At 36.5% G+C, this 17374-nt stretch overlaps 1 protein-coding gene across 31 annotated transcripts in view; it reads left to right on the top strand.

The window, feature by feature from the left end:
* ARPP21 (cAMP regulated phosphoprotein 21) overlaps positions 1-17374 on the top strand; it is a 153097-nt gene that overhangs the window by 2739 nt on the left and 132984 nt on the right. For 3 of the 31 annotated variants that reach the window (XM_070238952.1, XM_070238958.1, XM_014731799.3), the window contains exon 1: positions 867-998. The exons of 23 other annotated variants lie outside the window; for them this stretch is intronic. The gene's annotated coding sequence lies outside the window, so the exon portion shown is untranslated. Of the gene's footprint in view, positions 1-866; positions 999-1076; positions 2401-17374 lie in introns of those variants that run through there. 5 more of the 31 variants (XM_070238973.1, XM_070238959.1, XM_014731798.3 and 2 more) reach the window with 3 other exon arrangements.

The raw sequence follows: 17374 nt of genomic DNA, 5'->3' as shown, positions 1-17374 counted from the left end.
ATACTTTAAAATAAATGCACCTAGTCCTCTGATCCTCTGTATTTGTGTTACCACAGGGCTTGCATGTCTTAATAGGATTTTAGTTAATGTCATTTTCACAAAAGGCAGTCATTTGGAAGCTGAGAGCTGTAGCTATGTTTTGTTCAAATAGTTCAGTAATCGACTATCTTCACGGTAATTGTTTCTGCTTCTGTTGCACTTCTAATGTGGATCGCATGTGGGAAATTATGTATGCACCCTTCTCAGGTTTATATGGATTTTTAAGGTATGTATTTGTGTTCGATGCTGTATTTCCTTTCTTATCACTTTCTTTTATTTCTTTGGATCACTTCCACTAGTAGAATATTTTTAAATTTTCTGGAAAGTGAGTTTAGTGTATTCTTTAAGGAATACACTTCCTTATCACAAAAGATATGAGGCTAACCTATGACTGTCTTTGCTTATCAATACTATTATGATTTGGTTTAAATGCAATTTTTAAGACATTTAGACTGCTATGCATACATGTCATACTGTGCCCTTTCTAGACATGAGTTATGTTATTTGATAAATAATATAACTAAGTTGCTATAGATAAACGCCTGTTTAACAGAGTACTTTGTTTAGGTGAGGGATATTTAAAGAAACTCATATAGCTCCAGAAATTGACTTTCAGCTTCTCGGTGACTTAATTTCACTACACACTGATTTCTCTCCTATAGTATTCAGATCAGACCGAGACAGGTTCATGTGCGCTATTAGATTCGCAAATTGCTGATCTCCCAGTGGCTTTCCCTCTTAGATCCCAGCTGAGTATGGTTACCTTGAGAACTATGGCATTAGCCCTGTTCGAGCATGCTCCACTGGGGAGTTCTGTGCAGTCTATTTTTAATGCTATTTAATGAAGGAGCGAGCGCCTCACTCAGCAATAAAAGAAGCATGATGGAAGACAGAGCAGTGCGTGGTTATGGATACTGGAGAAGGATATCTGGAAAGGTACAGACTGGCTGCTGGATATGGTAATTTTAATTAGTCCTAATATGTGGTACTAACAGAAATCGATTGATTTTAGTGAGAAAATTACACATGATGAATTTGATATGCGTTTTCTTCAGCCTCTTCCGTAATTCTTAGAAAGAAGACTCAATGATTTGAGTGCCTTAAAACTTAAGGGAGATAGTAACCAGGGAGTTCCTGCATACTTACTATTTTTAATACAAGCTGTCAGATTCTTGGGTGGTGAGAAGTGCAGAAATAATTTCAGATTCCTAAAATATTGTTCTAGTGAAGGTTTTGGAGCTTGTAAAATGTTCTGGGCATAAAATAACTAACATCCTTCTAAGATATTATGATAACTTGAAGCTCTGCCTTGTGAATTTTTTTTTCATTTTCTTTTATAAACTTGGAGTCTAGGTCCAGAATTGTGGCAACTAAGGGAAGCAGGAAGTTTTGGTTGAACTTGATAGAATATCTGAGTTGTTTTCTCTCCTTACTTTGATATCAGCACAACAGATGATCTTACTGAAGGTTAAATATTTTTAAAATGTAGATAAGCAGAGGTGGCACTGATAATTTTGGGAATGTTATAATAAGGGGGAAAGGTCTTAATATTATAGTGCTTAAAACATAGGAAGCCATCTGTCTGCAGTATTTGCATATATGCAGAACACCTGTCTTGAGGTAGAAAGTGAGGATGTTCAATAAGAAAGGTCTCTGTTGCTCATTTTCGTATGAAGAACACACTCGAATCAGTTTATTTCTTTGTTCAGAGTGCAGTTAATTAGACAAATGTTAAGCAGTTTCAAAATTAATAAACGTAAGAGAAAGCGAGAAGTTTCTTTTAAGTGGAGAAGTGAGTCATAAAATTATTGTTCGATGAAGCTGTTAGAACAATGTACAAAGTTGTTCTGGATTTTGCCAATTTTTATGAAAAATAATTCAAAAAGAAAATAAAATACTAAGGGAAATACATTGCAAGGAGTTGCTGTAATTTTTTGTTGATGTTGTTTGTGTTTTCCACTTTGTGCTTCCAGAGGGGGGAGTTAATCCACACTAGCTGTAATATTTCCCTTAGTGGTCATGCTATTTGGACCACAATGCTGATACCTTCCTCCAGATTCTCAAGTCAGTGGGCCATTCTCATCTGAATTCAGTGTGTGTTTTGTCTGTGGACAAGATAATGATAAGCTACATGAGTAGATTGTGGAATGAGTCAGCCACTGAAGACACAAATACAACGTAGCCAGAAGTGAATACGATTCTCATTAGTATAAGGAGACAGTTTGAAGCCCATGGGGTTGGAAATTGCAAATGAACCATTTGTATATAAGTTAGTTTAATTCAGCTCTGCTTTGCAACAAGGCCAGGAAAGAATATGGGACTTAAAAGTGATGTCGACACCGAAAGCCATTTCTTCAAATGGTAAGTACTGGCATCATTCTGACTGATACCACACGGTGGTAGTGTGTTTAGAAATTTGTGAATCTCTAATCAGAAAAAGAATTGGCTTCCTTAAAAATGCATTATGTCACCTGGAAAGTTCTGAACATATTTCAAGTCAGTGATGATGAACTTATAAAACATATACTCCCTCTCTTTAGACAAAGGATCTCAATTTTTTAGGAAATCTGTGATTCCAGAGGCTCTAAATTTCTGCTGACTTTGCTTTTTTAAATTCTAACATTTAAAGTTAAGTATAATGATTTCAAGCAGTGGCATAAGCAAATGCTGAAGGACTATTGAAAATGAAAAAGAATATTAGCAAGATGTATCTGTGACTAGATTTGTTTTTCTCAGGCTTTCTTTGCTTCTGAGTGTTAGTTTCTTTTAAGGTATACTTATGCCGAATTCTAATAAACTGATTTTTTCAGTGCCTCAGAGTCTTATAATTTAAACTAATTTTTCTCATCTTGGATAAAACTTGTCCTTGGATGTTTAACGTATTTATTACTTGTATTTACATCACAATCACTTTATTTCTATGAGGATTAGATATGAGCTGAGTTACACAAGGTATTTAAATTGTATACATTAATATAATATGCTTGAGAAAGAATAAAGTGCTTGAGACAGGTTATCAAGTTCATTTGCAGCTTTTTAGTGTTTGATAACACTGTTATCTTGTGGTCTCAAAATCTTGTGTAGTCTGGTGATATTTTGTTAAGGCATGAAATGCCCATATAAGATTTTGAATGTACCTTTCTCTAAAATTAGTGGTACATATCTGTGCCCTGGGGAATGGCTATGCAGGTAAACTAAAAAGTGAATTGAAATAATTATATCAGGACAATTGGGGGGATATTGAAAAAATAAGAGGATTGACTTGAATACACCAAAATGACTCTTCTCTACTTTCAAATTGAATCCTTAGCATTATGTTATGTTCTTCTTTTCTGGCTGCCAGCATAGATCTTAATATCGCCAGGTAGAGAGAGTGTTACCCCACTGTCCACGGCCGCAGTAGATGAATATTTTCAATTCCTCTACATACTTGTCCCAAGGAAATTTCTTTGGCAGTTTTTTATAACTCCTGCTTAATTTACATGTCAGTGCCACAGGTTATATAAGATTTTTTATGTTTTATAATCAAATGAGATCTATTAGGATAAAATTTCAATTGCGACGTTAAAATGTCAAAGAATTAGTACAAATTTGTCTCACTCAAGGCGCATATTTATAATTATTCCTCAGTCGTAAATTCACACAACAGTTTTTAAGTAATATACTTTGCAATTGTTCCTTTCATCTAGCAATAGAAAGTAATTTCATATTTTCCAGGTAAAGGGAAGAGGGGTCCACTGCTAATTATCTCTTTTAAAAATAGGCCTCTCACATTTCACACTACTCCAAAATGATACAACAATTCTTAAATTAGAAATCATTGTGGATAACATAACAAGTATTAAGATTTTGTTAACCAAAATCACTTCTGTAAATATTAACATTGGTTTTAGGATAAATAAAAATAAAGTATGATTTCAATGGGAAGGAAGGATTCAAGATTTTTAACAGGAAAACAATTACGTCACTTTTTGTTTCAAATATTTCAGCAAATTTTGTAGAGATTTATTTGGCATATTGTGGCTCATATTTCAATGCAGAATCGCATAAGATAATATGCAGCTTTTTTCCTGCAGGATTTTTTCATTGAGACTTATTCACAAAGCTTGTTTACCTAGATAAACCCAGTAATCTCTGCCTGATGCCTACACAAGCTAGAAAAATAAGTCCTTGTGATACGAACATGCAAAAGAAGAACCCCATGACTTCTCAATCAGTTTTAGTGTTGGAATTCTTAATATTGGAAACTCATTCTCTTACATTTGTTTTATCGTTGTTTACTTCTTTATTGCACATTAAATACTTGAGATAAGAATGAGGACCATCTCGAGGGAAACGGAAACCAGAGGAATGGTGCTCATTTAACAGATTTTCTTCTAATTGCCAAGATACAATACTCACTTTAGAACAGTCTAGTCCGTAGAATCATACCTTAAAGGAAAAAGAAAATTAATCCATGTTGTTATATTTTGACCTAGTTGAAATTGAGAATCAATACCAATAATTGAGGTAAAATATTTCAACATCTTCAGAGAATAACATGGAACATCAGTTTCTAAAAGTTTTATGGTCCTATAAGTCCAAATATAATATCCTTTGACATGTAAATCAAAGGCGTAGCTATCATCTAATTTGTTCAGTAATTTGAGTTCCTTTCAGGTGATCTTATCACTGTTACGTAGATCTAGAAAAATCAATCCGTGGGTCAACAGAGTGAAGGAAGGGCACAGAAACACTGAAATTCGGCCACTACACAAAGTTGTTTAATTTTTATTTGCTCATACACTCAATTGGAAAATAAAAAGCTTTCAAATTATTTTTTCAGCTTTTTAATGTTTCCAAAACCACAAGCTAAAATCCTCAAGTGAAGTCTAATATTTATTGATAAGAAAATATCTATACTTTGCATGGACATGTTTTTCTTAGCATTTTGCTTGTTAATATGCACGTAACTGGTGAAAATCTCAATGTTGCTGGCATCCAACTTAATTTAATCATCGAAGAGGTGTTGGACAGAAAATAAGTAGATTCCATATGAGTATGTGACAGAATCAAGATTACAGAATCATTTGCAAGCTTCAAATACTCATTGCTTCTTTAAAACTTTTTTTTTTTTTTAAATGAGAGCACTAAAAAAAGTTGGTTTGGAAATATGGCACTTTATTTCCTTTTATTTGAGAAAGAAGGTTAAGGTTTCTAGTCAATGTAGCACATAGTTGTGTTAAAATTGCATTGAATTCTGCCAAATTAATTAATTGTCAAGAATTTGCAGTCATATCTATGATCCTATTTCTTTGATCTGGCTTATGGGAACGATCGAGCTAACATTTTGAAATTACGTAGTTTTCTTTTTATTTTAAAGGTACTTAGATATGCTGGTATTGTAAGAATTTTAGCAAATTACCAACAACTGGCATCACACTAAAGATGAATTCAAAATCCCACTGGAAACAGCTAACTGGTACTAATGATCCTTCATTTTTTTCACTCTGGTGCTGATTTAGCTTCCGTCACAGTACATATTTCCTTTGTAAAGATTAAAATCTTTCCCCAGCCCTGAAATTTCCACATAATCCCTAACAGAGTTCTGGAAAGATAAAATAATAAAGCATGCAATCATGTTGCGTGTACATGCTGTTGCTCTCTGCTCAAACACAGTTAAGCGCTCTCACAACTGGATGCTTTAATCTTTAATTATTATTATAATTATCATCTTCATCCAGAACTATGGATAACTTAGTTTTTAGTGGTTTTTTCCAGCATCAAGGTGGTAGAGTATACATAGTTAAATGTGAGAGAGTTTATATCTTAAGAAAATTCTGAATATTCTAGGAAAAGGATGCAACTATCCCTCCGAGAGGGATGTTATTTTATTGCACAAATGATTGTAATGTCTGCATGATTTGTTAGATATGATGTGGGAAGATGTAGACAGAGAGATATTTTGAACTCAGTGGGGCTTCCAATTGAAAGTCATGTTAAAACTAACGGAGGGGATGTATACCGAAGGTAGACTGGGGCCTTATTTGAGTGCGAGTAGGTGACTGCCGTGTGTGACGAAGGAAGGCTTTACCGCAGAGGTTCGAGGGTTTCCATGGGATTCTGTAGGTTAGATAAATGTGCAAAACTTGGATTAAAATAAAAGGTCTGGGAAACAAGGTCTAAATGCAGTGATGTATTCAAATCTGACTTCTCCAAAACTTACCACCATAAATATGCAAATTACTGCCTGAGCAGCTAGTCCTGGTGTTTGGCTTCTGGGTCTGAGGAAATAGCTAACAGTGTGACAATGGCCACGACTCTAAACCTCCTCATGTGTCATACTTTCTACAGGACACCAGTCCACTCTGAACACATTGCTAGTTATATGACTTTAGCAATTTAGTTAATTCCTCATTACTTCAATTTTCTCATATGTAGTGTAGGATAAGACCTATCTTGCTGGATTGAGGCAGAAACAAAGTACCCGGCACATAGGTATTATTCACTAAAAAGAAACCATCTTTCCATATAAAAAAAAAAATTAGAGAGAGATTTAACTTGATTACATAAATGAGAAAAACCTTTTAAGAATTTTAAAAAATAATTTAGAGTACAGCTCTCTTCTGTTTCTACCCAATAACAACTTTAATGGGTAAAATTGGAGAAAGCTTTACTCTTTCTGTGCCTATGAAATATTGAAGGCCAAGTGAAGGAGGTAACTAATCTAGGAGATATGCGTTGTGTAAGGATCATGATGCTTAATAAGGTGGTTATCTTCTGTCAGTCTCTAAAGGAAGGGATGGCCCAATTCAGAATTGTCTAAAAAATGAACATAAGGTATTGTTTCTCCAAAACATTTTAATCATGTAATTTCTGTTATCTAAAAGGGGTGGCTAAAGAATCAAATAGGAATAGGAAGAAGTTGGAACGGATCCATGAAAGAATAACCTTAAATCCTGCGCTGATGCAGGAGAGCCAGTAAGCAGCAGATTTACTGGCGTGGCACGGGAGACGGAAACATTTTTCTCCTGTCTCTGAGACGTTAAAGCAAGCGGGGCTCTGGGCTCGCTGATGGGCTCCTGGCACTCCCACAGAAAGCTTTGGTTTCCTGTCTCCAAGCACTGAGTGAAGCTGTTTGGACTGGTAGCCAATCCGGCTTCAGCTCCTAAAGTATCTGCGCTTAATTTTGCTGAAATGAGTCATTTCTGCACCTGTGTGAAAATGGCCAGAGGAGGGAAAAGGCTTCTCTTATAATTGAGGTTTAATCAGTTCGTTCCTCTATCAGGAAATACAGAACCACAAGTAGTGTTCAGCACAGAAGGTGAGCCACGCAAAGCAGTAAATTTGTCAGATAATCGCATTTTACTTTTTATTGTAATTTGGATATCAGCCATTCTTCTGAGGGGTAGTACAATCAGAAAGTTATCCAATGAAACTTCTTAGAAGGTATCTCAAAATAAAGCTATATATGTATATATATATATAATATATATATAATCAGCATAATTCACATGCTTCAATACAACAGTCATTTAACTCACATTAAACAAAAAAGTAATTTAGCCCAAAAGCATATTTCCCAATATATTTTTTCGCTGTCCTTAGCAGTTCTTGCTTGCATGCTGTGGAGATTTAATCAACGTTTGTTGAATTAAAAATTGACCTTTCGATTGTTGATGACCTCTAATATTCAGGACTTAAAATCAACTCTAAGTAAGGTTTTAATTGTATTTTTTCCCCTAACGTTTCAGCTTAAGTGGATTTGACATGCATCTTTCTGAAAAAGAGAACAAAAACATGCCCTTGTATGTAGATCTAGAGATCTAATGCCCTAGAGATTATTTTGGCTTTTACAAAGAAGTTTCTTCTTCACATCTCAGGCAGTGACTAGGGCTTCTACAGGAATAACAAGGCCCTTGAAACTTCAATCTGCCTAAACTGAGTACCTAGATCACTTTTCCATCTACGTGGAAGGGAATTGCAGTTAACACTCAATTAAGATGGTCTTTGGTGAGGGGATGGGACAAAGGCAAGTTCACAAACAATTTCCAAATCATTGGTGCACAAAGCCAGAGACAACTCCTGTTTACTGGATATGTGCCTTTGGAGAGATTAACCGTAGTGAAGGTGATCCAGGATGTGGGGAAAGAATTCATTCCTTTAAAGGATTGGGCAGTCGGCAGTGCTGGATTACAAGGCAGAGGGGAGGGAGGGAGGGAGAGGAGAATAATGACAAATTGAGGGCTTCCAAACCTTAAGCAGAACAGCTCTAACCAAGTCACCCTTCTCTTCCTGCTGTATGGGAATAGCGATAGGATTAACCAGGGTTAACTGGCAGACCATTTAATCCACTCAGGACCATTGAGAACTGGATTAATGTTTACCCCTATCTATAAAAATAATCCAGTCTAAAAGAAAGAGATCCAGCTGATTAAGGGTGCCATGAGTTTGCTTTCTTAATTTCCCTCCTACATTTTAAGATATGTTAATTGTAGTTCTGATTGAATGAACTTCTACTCACCCATCCACTTCCCAAAGAAAACCAAAACTTAGTACCTTCTCTTTCTTCTCTGAGACTGTGGCAGGCTTTAGGAATACGTAGAAAGCAATACATTCTGACACAGCTGGTATTCTCATCAGGAAGCCAGAAAAATATATTCTGGACGGCACTATATCAAAGTAAGGGAACTTCCATGAAAGGTGAGTTGAGGAGAGCTGAGTTCTTGTGTGGCATTCAGCAAGATTTGTCTTTGCATCAGATATATCACGATTATTCACTCATTTGTTCATTCTTGTCTTTCAAGTACTTGTTGGGGGTTTCCTGTGTGTCAGGTCTCATACTAAATATTTGGGAAATTTTCTGTGTAGGATTTTATAGGCATTTGAGAGAGATAAATGCATTTTAACAGTTTGAACAGTGACTTGAGTGATGGAGAAGATAAGGAAACTCCAAAATCATAGCTGGACAATATCTTGGATGATAATGCAGTATGAATTAATTTTGACAAATTAGGAAAATATTTCTTTGCAGTAAAGTTTATTAGAAAAGTTGATAAGGAATATACCTCAATGGTAGAAACCATATTGTTTCTAGAAAACAAATATGGAAGGAAGAGCACCATTAGTAAGTTTCTAGGAAAAAGTTCTGTTGATGATAATAGACTGCAAACTAAAACTATCAGTTAGGAAGCTCTCTAATATGAGAAAGGAAATCAAGTGATTAAGACAAATGTATATGGAATTGGGATGAGCCATTCATCCATCTTCTCTTTTTGACTTTATAAAATCATAAGTTTACAATATTGCTAAAGCTACAGGCAACTGATTCAAATTGAATTGGAATTATAAACTGCAAACAAAGTTCAAATTCATATCAGATCATACCAAAATATCTGTTTAGAATTAAAAAGGAGGTTTTTCTAAAGGCAAATTATTCTTTGAGTTTGTTGTGAGATTCCACGACAGAGTGTTTGAGAAAGGAAACCAAAATATTTCCAGAATATTAAGAAAGTCCTTAATAGGTTAAAAATTAAAGGGAGATGGATTACATATGGTTCTGGATTACATATGATTTCAGATGAGCAAAAGATTTGGTCTATAGGTTACTTGAAAGATGATTATTTTTTTTAAAAAGATGCAATTCTTTCCATTGGCAGAGATAAAGATTTCAATATTTGGAAGCAGAGAGGTGTCTGGATACATGGCCCCAGCCCTCGTTCATGTTCAAATATCTTGCCCTGAACCACTGAAAAAGAACCTACTTTTAGAAGTTACCCATAAAGCAACAAGATTCCATCAGATGATTTTTAAAATCTCTTCCAGCGTACAATTTCTGTGATTCAATGACTTCTTTTTAATAGTATTCATGGATCAGTTTTATGTTGCATTGTCCATAAATTTTGGTTAGACTTTTTTTAGCTTTGAAAATAAGCACTAATGCTATGAAATGAGTGGAATGTTTAGAAAGGAATCTTATCAAGAATGCTTAAGAAAAGAGGATATGGGGTCCCAGACCTGGATTCAGATCCTACTCTGCAACTTACTAGTAAGTGTCTTAAGCTTTCTAAATTTCAGCTTCCTCATTTCTAAAATGGGTTTTTTGTAAGAATGAAAGATGAAGTGCTTAGCCCAGTGCTCAGTCTTACTGATTTATTTTTTCCTGGTGCTCATCTTTTTTGTTTGTTTGTCGTTTGTTTTGTCTTTATCATTACTTTTGCTTGATTCCATAGGTCTCGTGTAAATAAACCATCTCTTTAAGATCTCTCCCGTTCTTGAGAAGGTTTTTATGATGTCATGGTTATCTTGAGGATTTTTTTCATGCAGAATTGAAGTTCGTTTTCAGCGCAGCCATACTATAGATGATAAGCACTTCCAAGCCACTAGTTCAGTGAGGAAAAGCCATCTGGGGACACCTAAAGTCCAGACTATTTTCTAGAAGATACTCCTTTGCACAGATAACAGGGTTTGATCTTTTATAAGCTTGGATGGGCAGTAGCGACCTTGAAAAATAGATAATGATTTAGAATTCCCTGTATACACAAAATTCCACACAGTATTTCATTATCTACTAAAGCTGACTCACCTGGGCTAAGATTGTGTCTCTGATGTGTATTTACAAAGAAAGTTAACTGGAGCTCTTAGATTTGTCTAGAAATAGTGTAGAGAATTTAGTCGTAGCACCCTTCCAGGAGCAATTTGGGACTTTGAGAATTAGAAGTGATTTCAAATAAAATTGCAGTAGACTTGTGATTTGTCCCCTTTGCAGATAAGACCAATAGCTATATCCAGCAGAGGCCATTTGTATAATCAGAGATTCGCCTGACAGATCTAACAGGAGAAGAGAGCTCAAAAATCAATTGTTCTAAAATCACTGGAAAACGTTACCTTATTGTTTTGACCTGGCTGTGGACGTAGATTGCTTTCGATGTTTTCAGAAATGATGAGGAGATGCCACTTGTTTCATCGTTTATAGGTTAGCTCCTCGGGCTTAGTCAGGGATCAAATGGTTTGCCCTGTTAGCCAAGGAATTTACAGCAGCCAGACAGACTCAGATCTGCAGACTTGAAAGGACTGATATATTTCACTCCAAGTCTTGGCGAAGTTACCTAATGTATTGAATTGATGGAAAGCCGACTTTTGGGTACTCTTGATGAAGTACGCTCATAAACACTACGGAAAATCTAAATGAAAAATTGTGATGGTTTTCTGAAACTTTTAGGGAAGCTATAGAGTGGCCGTTTGTGGAGGAAACCTGTACTTATTTCTGTATTGATGAGGTCATCAGTACCATTTGCTCTGCTTTACAAGAATTCCTTCAGGTGACTCGGTCCTTTTGCGCTCTGAATTGCCTTCCCTTTCCAGGCAAAAATTCTTGTCACTATAGAGACCTAAGATTTCTGTTGCCGTTGCCTGTATCACTTACTGAAGCCACAGGGACAGTGATAAGGAAAAATCAGCATTCCTCTACCAACCTGAATTTATCTTTGGTTCATTTTTGATCAAAACTTGCTTGTGGGGTTGTTATTTTGGAAAATAATTTGTTTTCTTGTTTTGTGGTGTAAATGTCAACTAATATTTATGAACTGCCTCTTGCGTGAAAAGGACTTGTGTGCTTATGTGATATCCACATCAGTTTGCCTCTTGGTTGCGGTCACAACCATGGAAAAATACTTGGAGGTTCTTGAGACTAGCCTGGTGGCATAGGGGTTAAGTTTGCAAGTTCTGCTTAGCCCAGGGTTTGTGGGTTCGGATCCCAGCACAGACCTACAATCGTTCATCAAGCCATGCTCTGGCAGCATCCCCCACACAAAACAGAGGAAGATTGGAATGGATGGTAGCTCAATGCCAATCTTCCTCAAGCAAAAAGAGGAAGATTGGCAACAGATGTTAGCTTAGGGCCAATCTTCCTCACCAAAAAAAAAAAAAAAAAAAACCCAACTCTTGGATATTCTTGTCTAAGGAAAACAAAAAATGTATAATTCATTTTTCTTTGTAATATGATTTACATTGTACTACATGATAACCGTATGAAACACTGAGATTAGACTTAATCTAAAGATCAGGAATTGAGAATCGAGGGGTAGTGGAAGGATTTGTAGTGGGGCCATGAAAAAGAAGGCTACGAAAATTAGCTTTCGAAACTGGTATAGAGTGGGTAGAAATTTGTCTGCATGCATCTCAGATCTATACCTGTGGCTGCCATTTGGGGCAATGATGGATTCTCAGCTCCTAATGCCACCTCTCCTCTGGACACTCTTCTGATGTCAGGGAAAGCTACAGGCTTGCAGTCAAGGTGACCTAAGTTTAAATTCCATATCTTCCTGTCACTGGCCTGGCCAAGTCAATTAACCATTGTGAGCCTCCATTTCCTTATTACCATATGTGGGCAACAACACTCCATACGTTGCCATATGTAAAATACTTGCCACATAATCGAAATATCATCTCCTTCCCAGTTTCTCCTACAGGGACTACTTATGCATTAAAACATTGAAACCTATTTATAAGAATACATGTGATGAAATTATATATCGATACTCATTTTGAAAATGCTATAAAGTTGTAGTTTGAGTCACAAGTATTTTATCTGTCCATGGATTACTGGGGAAAAAAGATAAACAAAATGATTTTGGGTGTGGCAAAATTCTTTTGCACCGGCTTTTATAAGATGTTAACAATACATGTCACCTAGTTAAGGCAAAGAATAAGAAAAAAAAACTACAGCGTGTCTAAATCTGTATGTTTACTCACCACCTGACTTAGTCTGAAACAACACTATTGATTTAAAGAACTCAATGGTTTACACTTAAGTAGGAAGAGATGCCCAGGGATAAACGACTAAGGGAAAATATTAACTAAAAATTTTTTTTGAGTAAATAGATGAAAAAAGATGTTTCTGAAGATGCCTATTAAGTGGTGAGTTTAAAGAAAAATTATCTTTCAATTTTTTTTTTTTTCTGTAATGGATTCACGAGATTTGGGCTTTTAAATACATATTTGATGGTACTGTTTTGTGATTCTTTATGGTTAAGGCAGATTGCTTTGCTCTTCAAAAATGCATTCTAAGCTACCCCTTAGTCAGATTGGGGAAAATGCTGCACTATTTATTTATACTCTGCCGTTGCCTCAAGAGGAAAAACTAATACCAGGGAGATAAACCTTTTTGGGTCCACCTGCCAACACATGTTTATCAATTTACTGATATCGGGGATGAAATCATCAGTTTTTACTGATATGCTTCCCCTGAAATTATCTTCGGGAAAATTTAAATTAGAATTAGCCGGTGTGAGCTTTCTTCATAGATTGTTTTTCCTCAATTTGTTTTCTACCAAGCAAACCCCAGACACCTGGAACCCACATGCACACACACATTCTTTGCCTGTGCTTTTTGTGTGTTGGGCACAGAGGGTGACGGTTGCTTTTGGCAGATGTACAGGATCAAAGTGGCTTTTTTGTCCTTCTACCCTCAGGGAGTCCGTTTCTCAGATAAAGGAAGTGGTGAGGTTAACAGAAATTTCAGCCCTATCCTGAAACAAAAGTTAAGTAGTAGTATACCTAAGTAGTAGGTATAATAAACCTATTTATTATTTGTCAAAAGTAGCAGCTTTGTTAAAATATTGGAACAGAGAAATTTAGGGACAATGCTTACTTTTTTAAATTAAATGCTTAAATCGTATTTCGTGACCTGAACCAAACTAACAACCAATAATCTTATTTGTCTTCCCATTTGGCTAACCTGAAGAAATGGAAAATCTTAGAAATATTCTCTCTGGGTAAACATAGGGATTTATTTGATATCACTACAGTATATTATACATTAAATACACTGAGCGTATTGCTCTAAGTTTCTTAACCTGTGGAATTCGTTGTATGCATTAGCTAGGTTTACTTGGCTAAACACTAGCCCGGGACCAGGGGATTACCCACAAGTTTATTGTTGGGAATCTTTTCCTGAAGAGAATAAATTAACAGGAAATAAGTATATATGCATACCCATTGATAAACATATATGTGTGTATATATTTACATACATCTTTATATATGAATATACGCATATATTTATGTTATAATTTATATTTCATATATAATTTATAATTTATATTATATATATACATTTGCGATCTGATTGTATTATAGAAAGAGTAAATCCCTATTGTTCTGAGATCTGTGATGCAGTGACCTAAGCCAGCTGCTTTTCTACTTCATTTTCCTTCTGAATTCACCTATTTCACTGCTAATGAACAATATCCCATTAAGGCTAGGGTTACAGAACAGAATCAACGAAGAGAGGAATCTTGCTTTTGCCCCTGTTCTCTATCGATCAGCACTGATAAAATGACAAGATGGGAATAGAGAATAGGGTGGTGAATTTATTGTTTCAAATGAGGAGTTAGGAATTTCTGTACATTTTAGGTCTTGATTCCATAGTTCTTCCCCAGTGACCAAAATGAACTACACTATCTGTCTTACACATGTCGGTTGGTGATATAGGACCATATTTTACCACAAATGAGCTAGCCTATTTCTTAAGTGAATCTTATTACAGAGGATGTAAGTGTGAGTAAGTAAGTATGTCATCTCAAAGGGAAGTCTGAGACTATGGCATTCTTGCCTCTGTACCACACGGGAGGGCACATCCCCAAAGCAGTGGTTCTCAAACCTGCACATGCATCAGAAATCACTTGGAGGGTTTATTCCAATACAGAGTGCTGGACCCCTGCCAGAGTTGCTGAATCAGAGCATCTGATATCAGAGGATAGGCTCAAGTATTTGCCTATCTAACAAGTTTCCAGGTGATGCTGATGCTGCTGGTCAATGGGCCACAATTTGAGAATCACTGATCTAAAACATGAAGCTTCTCGTCAGAGTGTAGGATTTGCATGATTGATGTTTTATGATCTAAAATATTAAAGGAATACTGTAAAATTTAAAAGCAAACAGAATAAATTTGAATTTAATTTGATTTAAAAATTATTTTTAAAACGTAACATATTAAAAGCAGAGATGAGGATTGCCAATTCCACTAGAGAGAGTTAGAAGCTTTTTTGAGTGATGATAGGAGGATGTGAGTTTTCCTCTGAGGTTGTGTTCTAAGAGCTGTCAGGTTCTAAGATCCATGGAGACAGAGCAATCCCTAATCCACAAGACTGGGTATTCTAAGGGTCAAGAAACACTTCTCAATAAAAATTGCTGAGCACTAGAGGTTAAAACTATGAACACAAAAAGGGTAGACAATGCTTTATAACAGCTTTATTCATAATTGCCCCACACTGGAAACAACCCAAATGTCCTTCAAAAGGTGACTGATAAACTGTGGTGCATCCACACAATGGAATATTACTCAGCAATCAAAAGGAGAAAACTACTAATACATGCAACAGGATGGATGAGTCTCCAGGGCATTATGCCGAGTGAAAGAAGCCAATCTCCAAATGCTGCAGATTGCATGGTCCCATTTATATAACATCTCAAAATGATAAAACTATAGTGACAGAGGAGGACAGGTTAGTGATTGTCGGGAGACATGCCAAAGAGGAGGTGTGACTGTAAAGGATGGCCTGAGGAAGTTTATTGGGGTGATAGAGCTGTTCTGTAGCCTGATTGTTTTCGTGTTTACACGAACTTATACATATGTTAAAATTCATGGAACTATACAGCCCCCCACTCCCGAAAAACCAAATTTTGTGATCATATAAATATAAATATGCTAATTTAAAATTTTTTAAAAATAAAAATCATCATAATATTATATTTTAGGTTCCCCAGGTAACTGGATTTGGTCAATTAGATGAGGTAAAAGTATCAATTTATTTAAATAAATAAAAATACTTTAGGGAGCCAGTCCAGTGGTGCAGTGGTTAAGTGCACATGTTCTACTTTGGTGGTGCAGGGTTCGCCGTTTCAGATCCTGGGTGCAGACCTATGCACTGCTTGTCACGCCATGCTGTGGCAGGTGTCCCACATAAAAAGTATAGAAAGATGAGCATGGATGTTAGCTCAGGACCAGTCTTCCTCAGCAAAAAGAGGAGGATTGGCAGCACATCTTAGTTCAGGGCTAACCATCCTCAAAAAAACAAAAAGCAAAACTTTATCTCAAGCAAAAGGGAAAAAAATGATCTCCATAAGGGTCCTTCATAAATGTTCCTAAGGTCATTTGCTGTAGGCAAGGATCCTAGGAAAAACTTAGAAGTTGGAAAAAATCTGCCTGACACGGTCTTTCCTGTGACCCTCTAGCACCGTTGTCCTAGTTCTTCATTTGTCCTTTTTATTAGAATCCTTCTCTGTAAGCTTTATTGCTTTCAAAATACATTTCAGGGGCAGGTTCATTCTTCTCATTTGTACTAGCTGAAGAAGACTGATAACCCTAGAACTTTCATCCTGACTCCTCCCACATGTATGCATGAACCCTCAGAAACTGCCATCCACCTACGCTTGAATAACCCAGTGATGGCTCTCTCAGAACCTTGGAAGGAAGCCAATACCATTTTGAAGTAGCTATAATTTTTAAAGACACTGAGGCCTCTAGAAATGTCTAGAAGATTTGGGTCCCCAGAAGTGTTGGCAGTTTAAATCTAGCCAGAGCTCTAATCAGGTAATATAAAAAAAAAAAATGTCTGTTGAAATGACGCATGTGCTTGTCTCAGTGAGAAACAGTCAATCGCTAACACATATCTAATATTAACTATGTGCAAGGCACTCTTCTGAGTGCTTTACTTATATCAGCTTGTTCAATCCTCATAACCATCTGGGAGGTAGGGGCTCTTATTATTTCTATTTTCAGATGAGGAAACAGGCACAAAGACACTTAGGAACTTGCTCAGAGTCAGTGGTGGACTCAGGCTTCAAGCCCTGGACGTCCAGCTTCAGAGTCCAAGCAGTTCACAACTGTGCAACACTGTGTTTTTGTGGTGTTTTGTCTGTGCCTATATTTTCTCCTCTTAGGGCAGACTGATAGTTTTGTTAATGGTCCATTTCAGTTTATACATGACACACCAAGCCTGAGGTAATTCATAGACTCTTGTACAGAGCTGACCTTGTTGCTCCATCTGGGCAGGACATACAGATTCTAGTGTTTGAACCCAGACACATGAGATGCCATTGGATATGTGAACCTCCCAGTGTAGACACACGTGTGGGTAGAGTTGCAGCTGTGGGCAGAGAGAGGGCAGCTAAAGTGCCTGATGGTCCCTGAAGCAACGGGGTGCTCCTGTGGATGCATCCTTGTGGGCAAGCTCCACAGTGGTGTTTCTCTCTTACAGATACTAGACCTTACAGTACTTGGAAGCTGCTCCCCTGTTGGTCAGGCGTGAATGCTGTCTGGTCAAATCAGAAGCCTGTCCCAAAAGTCTGCTAC

The sequence above is a fragment of the Equus caballus genome, chromosome 16, assembly GCF_041296265.1.
Source record: "Equus caballus isolate H_3958 breed thoroughbred chromosome 16, TB-T2T, whole genome shotgun sequence".
Taxonomy (NCBI): Eukaryota; Metazoa; Chordata; class Mammalia; order Perissodactyla; family Equidae; genus Equus; species Equus caballus.
This window is presented reverse-complemented; position numbering and strand designations above follow the sequence as displayed.